Consider the following 10,000-nt stretch of genomic DNA (forward strand, 5'->3'; position numbering starts at 1 on the left):
ACACCCCCACTTCACTCAGCACCTCATCCACCTCCCATCCTCACAACCTTGCCTCTCTGTGTCTTCCGTCTGTCAGCCTGCCTTCTCTTCTCCAGTATTTGTTTTCAGTATAGCATTACAGCTCTCTTTCAGTTTCATCTAGTGTCATCCTGATCATATTTATGCTTTCTTCCCTAACACTGCTCAGCTCTTTCATTATTTTTATTACACACCTCCCACTCTGGATGCACATCACTCAAGCATGCTACCTGGGCTCTCTCTCTCTCTCTCTCTCTCTCTCTCTCTCTCTCTCTCTCTCTCTCTCTCTCTCTCTCTCTCTCTCTCTCTCTCAGACAATAGGATTCAGTAAGTCTGTAGCAATACCTGTAATGTTTGCAACTGCACTTGTGACATAGTGAAATTTGTCTGCTGTCAAGATCTTCATGAAAGCATAGACTAATGGGGACACCATTAAGGGAGTGAAGAGCTCCGCAGCAAGGTGTTGTCTGACACAACAAAGATGGGCATATTTATTAATGGCAAATCTCAACCCCCAGGAAGCAACTGTTGAAGATAAATTGATCCTTCTATGCACGATTAGTGAGAACAGAGCAAGGCCAGGCGATGTAGTGGGGAAGCACAGGCACAGCTGAACCCAACATCAGTCCGCCTGTGAATCTGTAACGATTATGATCGACGTGTGACAAGTGGAATCGCAGTGTGAAAAAAAAAAAAAAAAAAAAACATACCTTATTCATTCCAAAAATTACTGTGGTACAAACATAAGGCTTCTAGATACCTAATGGCTGCAAATGACTACAATTAAATCAAATTAAATCGGACTTGGAGATAATTGAAAAAAAAATGAAAAAGAAATGCATTGAAACCTTCTGTTCCTCAAACCAAAGTGTATGAAATTCAGCAAAAAACTGATTCCCACACTAAATCATAAGGTACACTCCATGCCCCAGTCTGCCCGCCAACCAAACTGATGGAAACTTGCAAGAGTCAATCCAAAAGGAAGCTACTAATCTAATGCAGTGTGTTCCCTGAGGTCTTAAGGGGAGGAGACGCCTTAAAAAATTACGTTTTTCGACCCGGAGGTTAAAAATTGAGTTATTAACATCATAGTCACCCTTAACATGTCTGGCATTTTCTGTGAAAACCACAAGTTGATACCATTACTCCTTATATTTAAAAAAATCACCTTTATTTACCATTATTAAAGGGCTTTAAATGTCCCGCGCGCCACGTGCTTGCCACGTGCTCGGTCACCTGGCTTACAAATTTGTAAATTTATTTATTTATTTATTTTTATTTTTATTTTTTTAATATATGTGGAGGTTCAGTTAGCAACACCACTGATGAGCCACGAGGGACTCAAAGGAAGGCTGGCCACTGCGGTCAGTCCTGCCAGAGGTCAGAATGTGTTTATGCTCTGCTATCCAAGGCTACTTCATTTTCATTTGTATTTGGAAGCATGCCTCGTTATAATAAAGCAAAGCGTGCACGGATAGATGCACCAAACAAGATGACGGAAAAGAATAATAATCAAGAGGAGTTGCGTTGTGGCAACAGGTCGCCACCACACGCTGCCTTTGTTTCACCACCACCACCACCATAACATTCTCATCTATGGGCTAAATGCAGAAAAACTAAGTATGTTGGGACCAAAAGAGTCAAATCTGTTGCCGCTGTGACCGTATTACATCACAACTTCGGGTACTTGAATCCAAGTTTACTAACTCATAGTGGGTTGGTGCCTCACGGAACACTCGCTGGGTGAGGCATTCAAGAAAGCAGAACAACAACTCCTGTACAGAAGAGGACTGAAAAGAAGCCCCATTCAAGAGAAGGAAGTGAAGACTACCAGCCAGGCAGCTGCTAATGATCCTGGCGACAAAGAGGAGCGTGGCGCCCTCTGATAAACTCACCTGCGAGTGACTAATATCCTGTCATGCAGGAGGGGACCAGGTGCCAGTTAGCCCTCAATATGATCATAAACGATGGTTTCCTTTTGCTTATATAATTATTATCCTAATGCATGTAAAATTTTACCAGAAAAACCCAACATATGGAATTACACACACTTCTCAGAAGAAAACGGCTCGTATCTCAAAACTTAAGTTTTTCATACATGAAGTGTTTCTCCCTCGTTGTCCTACAAGATAATGGAAATGTAAAGGTATTGCTGGAAAGAGGAAACAACGGGATATTTTTCCCCAAAGAGATTTTCAAAGAAGGCTCGTCATACTGTGCTAGGTTTTTTTTTTTTTTTTTGTGAAAAAAAAAAAAGTTTGGAGAAAAAAATCTTAGTTTTTATTTCAGAACGAAATGTCTAATAAAAATCTATCTTTGGGGAAGTGAAGATACATGTATGTATATTATCGACACTAAATTTTATAGGAATTGGTTGAAAAACAAGTGAGAAGAAATTTTATCGGTCACTTTTTTTTTTGGGGGGGGGGTAAAAAAAAACTACAAAAACTAATCGGCGAATTTCAGCGAAAATTGGGAATTTGCTTTTGTAGGTACTAAGGTACACACACACACACACACACACACACACACACACACACACACACACACACACACACACACACACACACACACACACCAAAATCATGAAGATCAGACAAATATGAACGTCAGCTCTAAGAGTAAGAGGCGTCCACTCCCCTTAACTCGGCAGTCCGCTACACTCCCACATGCAAGGCTCACCCTCCCGTCCTGCAGAAACACCTAGCACTGGAAGCCATAGCGACTGTCTCCACTACCATCGATTCACTGCACCACATGTACAGTACACGGATGGGTCTGTGCAGGCAGACGGGATGGCAGGATGTGCAATCTTTTCTCCTGACACGGAACCACCAGAAGCGTGCTGGATTGGCCATCGGCTGCCGCCTCACTCCAGCTCCACATTGTGCAAGCTGCGCGATGTCTTGGATGCTGTGAGTCTCCTCTGTCAGAGAAGCCTCAGCGGTGTTGTCATGTGCGACTCACAGGCAGCTCTTTTTATGACTTAAGAACATAAGAACAAAAGAAATATGGGAAGCTGCAAGAAGCCACCTGGCTTACACGTGGCAGTCCCAGTATGAAATATACCTACCTATTTCCACCTATCATCCCCGTCCATCAACCCGTCTAATCTTCTCTTAAAGCTCCCTAATGTCTTAGCACTAACAACATGATTGCTGAGTCCGTTCCACTCATCTACCACTCTATTTGAGAACACCTACACTATATAGGCACACGACATTGCAACACCATTCACAGACAGCACAAATATCCAATACGTAGACGACATCACACATATCATCACATATGCAGGTAAATCATAAAACATCTTCGCAAACAGAATATAAAGAGAAATGAAAAAAAACATCAACAACCACGAAAACAAATGAAAAATCAAAACAAACACACAAAAATTCACATTACTGCCTATAACAATGAAAAAGATGAGACCAGTCACCATAGACGGGAACAACATACCATACACAAAAGACGCTGAAATATTGGGGCTTAAGCTGGGCACACACGGATACTCAAAACACATAAAGGACATCACTAAATGCACTAAACACTAACATCAAACTACACCTTGTAAAAGCGTGCGTACTACCATTACTTACCTACCCAGCACATGCTCTAAACGCAATCTCTACATCACATTCACTATCGTTACAACGACAACAGAACAAAGCACTACGCTTCGTTTATAATGAAAAATACACATACACCAAAAATTCCAAAGAACTGCACGCACTCGCAAAACTAGACCCAGTCATTAAAACACTATACGCAAGAGGAAACCAAATCAAACACAAACTAATACACACACTCACTCAAGGCCTTCACGTACACAAGCACAAGACACGAGCACGAACAGGGAAGGCAACACGCCTGGTTCAAGACACCAGTCAACACTATGTCAAAGGCATCACCGAGATCATTATACACATAAACCTTTCAAAATTGATACTATTCATACACTCACATGAGTATCAGACATTGCTCATACATTTTATTTATTTATGAATTAACTCAATTTGTAACGGTGTCACATAATCAATAATAATAAGTATTGTATTTATAATGCCTTGCCTGGTTAGCAATATAAGTGTATGTATATATATATGCATAAGTGTAGCTAGTGGCTGTTGGCGGATAAGGGTGGGGCCGACATGATCACGCCACCCTACGTCACACACACACACACACGCACACACACACACCATGGAACTTTCCATACTCCTTTTATTGCCATGGATAAGTAATCAGTGGCACCTACATTACAGTATCTAAGTATTCTCCATAATTAATCTCTCCCTAATGTATTTTGGCATGTATTACTCTTAGCTATAAGTAGCTTTTCCCTTGCCTTATTTATGTAATTAGAGAGTTATAATTATGAATATATTCATGTACTGTGAGTGCGGTCAACCCGCCCCTATTTCTACTGTCAACCCTTTTTGAAGGCGCGAAGCGTCCCTTGTGCCGGCTCCGGCAGTCTCTTGCCAGGGTGTAACGCTGTACCACGCAGAGGACATCCGTTGTCCCGTAGCGCCACACCCTTCTCCACAACTCTGTACATATATCTAAATATACATATTTTTATACGTTTACCTTTGACATTCACCTGAAAACCACAGAAACTCACCACGAGTGACTTTACCTATTATACAAAGGTAAGAAACTAATGAACAGTGTCCAGCGGCAATTGATAATTAAAACCACTCTGGAACAAGTTAAAGACACAAACGCCACTCAATTAATTCACGCTAACTCTCAAAACTTATATCAAAATATATATTATCATTCAACATTGACGGTTATTCCGTCATTTTTCGCTCTACGACTTTCCTTCATATTTTCACCCAACCTTAATCTTGTACTCTTTACCGTCTTCTCTCACCCTCACTGTCTATTCCCTCCACAACACCAACACTAACAAAAAAGTTGTATATAGCAAACATCCGCCAAATTGGGGGTGACAGAGTGGCACAGGGGACAGGAGGTGTAGTGAGGCTTGTCTGTCAAACCCACAACTTGCCACAGCGGTCGGTGGCCAAGTCTCAGCAACGCCGACGCCACATTGTGTTTTGGGGCCCACAGCTAGGCCCCGATGGCGGTACTTGAAGCGACGGTGACGCAATGCATCAGGTTACTATTACCATCTTCAGGAGGATCAAATTGATGCCTTCGTCAGAAACATAGCCAAGTTATTTTTCCCCTCCGTTGCTGCTGTTACCATTAGTATTGTCATAGTCCTGTGAAATGACGAAATATAAATGCAAAAACTTGTAGAAAGCTGAAGGTTGGAGAGCTTTATAAATAATATGTAAAGAAAAAAAAAACATTAAATGTAACATTCTTGCTTTTTCCCTCGGACGTTCAGTTGGTTTAGTGGTGGGTAGCCTGATACTTCCTTCACTTGCACCTGAATTACTGGGGTTCTCAGGGGTAATAACTTGAGGTATCACGATGAACTTCCTGTAATTCATAGCCAGTGTTGTGCTGCTTATCCTCAATGTGTTTATCAGTGTCTTCAGTCTCACTGTTATCCTTACCGACAACTGGTATTTCTGCGTCACCCACTAACACCTCCCCCCCTCTCTCTCCCACGTGTCAGTCACCTCATAGACCAAAATATTCCCGAAAACATAAGTACTCACAAAATTAAAAAGGTTCTAGTTGAAGTTATGAGAGTTTTTACGTGTGCTCTTACGGTTCTAGTGACAGATTAATAAGTTTGTACACTATTAACAGGAGAAACATTCTTGGGAACCGGGCTAATTACCTCCTTGGATTTAAAAATAGTCGTGGTGAGACAGCAAAGCGTTTCAGAATACCTGTGTCTCCCAGACTCGCCACCAATTCCTCGGTAGAAGAACAAGGAGTTAACAAAAGACTAGAAAATCTTAAGTTAAAACACTCAACATCCCATTGACCTTCCAGTTAGATTGTACGACAAATTCCACCCAGCAGAACTTGCTGGGATTGCGTGTCCCTATGAGCTGACGAGCAAAGCTAGAGGGGGCCTCGGCCCCTGCTCTGTCCTACTTAAGGGGTGAGGGCCACCCATGCTAGCAAGGTCGCCACTGAGGAACCAGACTAAATGGTTCTCGGAGTTGGGCTGCCAGTACGGGTCAACGGTGCCGCTGTAGCAGTCCACCAGCCAGAGAGGCCACCTTTTGAGGTCGTCCTGTGTTGGATGGTTGGGTGTCTGGGCTAGGATGCGTTGCTCGGGGTAGGTCTTAGCTCTGCCGTGGACAAACTTTTGAGTCATGAGGGGCCACTTTTTCAAATGAGTGGCCCCCATGGGGACGAGGTACCCGTTCGCGGCTGCCAGCGCTCGCTCCCCTCGTAGTCCCAGTAGGTGGTTTTCCTTGGCCTCTGGAGCCATTTCGTTTTTGTAATATTCTTATGGGTACAGTTAAAAGTTCATCTGTTCCACGAGGGGCGGCCTCGAGACGTGTTCCCTGGACACGAGGTAACCATGCGTGAGTGAGACGCGTGCATGTGACCGTCCGGAGACAGGCCAGTGCAGTCTTTTGTTTTTAGTATCAGTATTTTAATTTTTAACCTGCCATCTTTGCTGCTTGGAACGTTTTGCAACAGCGCCATATGATCACGATGTTGCGGCGCAATAAATAAAAAAATCAATCAACCAGTCATCCCCAGCCTCATCTGTGAAGGCCCTGTGTTCAAGAGGGCTCATGATGCCGTAACCTCCCATCTAGACCCACAGCAGTTTGGCAGCGTCAGATCCTCCTCTATCGCTCACTGCCCGATCGGCTGACTGGACTGTGTTTACCAACTGATCAGAGGAAGGAAGATGCGGGTGACTCTCTCCTTCGCTGACTTCACAAAAGCCTTTGGTCTTAATTGTTAGCCACACATTCACTCTACAGCAAGCAATCAACACAGGCGGGTAACCTCCTCTCACTTCCCGGCTATCGGACTTCCTTAGTGACAGCCACCAAATTGTGCGCTATCGCTCTGTCTTATCACCCTGCTTGTCCTGACACGTGGTGTTCCCCAGGCTACCAAAGTGGGCCCTCTCTGTTTCCTCATCCTGATTCATGACGCTCTTAGGAACACAGGTCACAAATGGAAGTACGTGGATGACTCCACACCTCACTCTAGAACTAACTGTCCTTGACGACTTCCTTCACTGGGCAGGAGAGAGTGATGTCACACTCAACCCCACTAATATGACCTTGTAGTCTGGCAGGGATGGTAACTCGTGATCTGCCACTGTGTGTGTGTGTGTGTGTGTGTGTGTGTGTGTGTGTGTGTGTGTGTTGTGAAGCAGTAAATGTGCCCCCTTGAGGGGTAAAAATATGGAGTGTGGCAAGTAAACGCGCAGGTGTTGGTCTGAATAACAATTGATCATCTGGTCAGCCTCCCTGGCTCAGTGATGAGACGGTCATTCTGCGTTAACTCCGCGTCACGATAGAGTAAATAAGAGGAAATGGTACTTCATTGATTATTAGGTGTGTGTGTGTGTGTGTGTGTGTGTGTGTGTGTGTGTGTGTGTGTGTGTGTGTGTGTGTGGGTGTGTGTGTGTGGGGGTATCTGTGTGCGTCTGTGTGTGCTCAAGTGTGCTCGAAGTCTATAATATTCAGGTGGTAAATCTCTCTCTCTCTCTCTCTCTCTCTCTCTCTCTCTCTCTCTCTCTCTCTCTCTCTCTCTCTCTCTCTCTCTCTCGAGCGAGCGAGAGCGAGAGAGAGAGAGAGAGAGAGAGTTTACACACACACACACACACACACACACACACACACATTAGCGGCATGGTGTTCACACTCCTGGGTAATGACACCAATGCTCATGTCAGCAACTGTTTAGATCAATGACGCTGACACAAACTCATTCCTTGAACCTTTGCACTCATGCTGACGCCACCACTTCCTTTCTTCGACGCGTCAGTATATAATATATATATATATATATATATATATATATATATATATATATATATATATATATATATATATATATATATATATATATATATATGGTGTAAAAGGACGTGTATGGACAACGCAGGTGTGGAGTTAGAGCAAGTTCGGCGGAGTGAGGTTTATTGTTGCAACGTTTCGCCGTATGACTGACGGCATTTTCAAGCTAAAATATAAGAACGAAGATATAATACAAGGTAAAAGAACACATACGAGTACAATACGTAAAAACGAATAAAAAACTTATAAAAAAGTAACAATGGATAAAATGTAAAATAGATGAAAAGATAAGGAAAAGAGGAAAATAAAATATTTGAGAAATACATATAAAGAAATAAAATAGGAAAGAGAGAGCGGTTACCTGATGTGGAAGCGTGTTGGAGGTGGACTGAGGGAAGAAGAGACGAGAAAGGAAGAGGAAAACAAAGAATACTGTTTCGAAGCGCCATATGAAAAACCGAGAGGGCAAGATGTTGGATTCGTCCTTTTTATGATTAATGATTCAAGTATTTTAGTGTCACTATTTGAGTTTCCTCTGGCTAGAATTTTGAAACCATCCACAGGAAACTGCTCATTTAAAGTACTAAAATCTTCACTTGTATATATATATATATATATATATATATATATATATATATATATATATATATATATATATATATATATATATATATATATATATATATATATATACATACTCATTAGAAGCGCATCTTTTTTTCACTGCACCTAAATATTTTCTTTTCTGCCGGAGAGATCCATCTCTAGCATCCTCCTTCCAACTTACCGCCACCCTACCCCCACCCCCCGTCCCGTCTCTTTTCCTGACATGACCAAACCACCTCAGTCTCGCTTCTGGAACTTTGTCCCCAAACTTCAATACCTCACACAGGAGTGTACGTGTAGGTGCAGGATTCTTGTTAAACTATCAGTAACATCACTGAAACGCTCATAAAAAAAAGTAGCATCCTCTGGAGCCTGTTCAAAATTATATTCCTTATTTAGACTTATTTAAACTGATACGAGTAATTAAGAGTATATATATAAGAACACGGAGAGCAGAGTCAAGAACAGAGAGCTGGAGAGTGAATGGTTTAGCATTAAGACAGGAGTGAGACAAGGGGGAGTGCTCTCTCCTTTGCTATTCATTATATACATGGACAGATGCCTGAAGGAAGTGTGTGTAAGGGAGGATAAAGAGATCACGCTGGCCTATGCAGACGATGTCGCTGTCGTGACAGGAAGCCAACAAGATCTTCAAGAGGCCATGACAAGATGGAATGATGTCTTAAATAGGGAAGGAATGAGAATGAACAAACAAAAAACAGAAATAATGAAAGTTGGCAGAATAAAGGAGGAATGTAATATTTACATAGAAAACGTTAAACTGAAGCAGACCGACAAATTTTGTTATCTGGGAGTACTTTTCGACGAGGAAAACAGACAGAATATAGAAATTTTAAATAGAATACAGAAGTACAATGCAAATGTCAGTGCATTGTATCCCATACTTAAAGATAAGAATATTCCAACAAAAGCTAAAACCATAATATTTACAACAATACTAAGACCAGTACTTCTATATGGGTCAGAAACTTGGACACTGACAACAGGAACATCTTCACAAATACAAGCAGCAGAAATGAGAGTCCTGAGAATGATCCGAGGTGTGACCAGACTTGATAGAATTAGAAATGAAGAAACCAGAGAGAGATTAGGGATAACATCTGTAATGAAGATAATTGAAAAGAACAAATTGAGATGGTATGGACATGTCCAAAGAATGGAAGATACAAGATACGCAAGGAAGTTTCTGGAATGGGTTCCTCTAGGCAGGAGGCCGGTGGGACGACCTAGGAAGCGATGGATGCAGGAAGTTGAAGAAGCTACTGAACGAAGAGGAAGAAATCTACAAGAAATAACCAGAGATGAGGATTTCATGGATAGAGACCTTTGGAGAAGATTCGTGGAGGCCGGACACTGACAGGCATTGCCTACCTTGCGTCTGCTGAGAAAGGTGAGAAAGGATGTGTAAAAGGGAAAGAGGCATT

The sequence above is a fragment of the Scylla paramamosain genome, unplaced genomic scaffold, assembly GCF_035594125.1.
Source record: "Scylla paramamosain isolate STU-SP2022 unplaced genomic scaffold, ASM3559412v1 Contig26, whole genome shotgun sequence".
NCBI classification, from domain to species: Eukaryota; Metazoa; Arthropoda; class Malacostraca; order Decapoda; family Portunidae; genus Scylla; species Scylla paramamosain.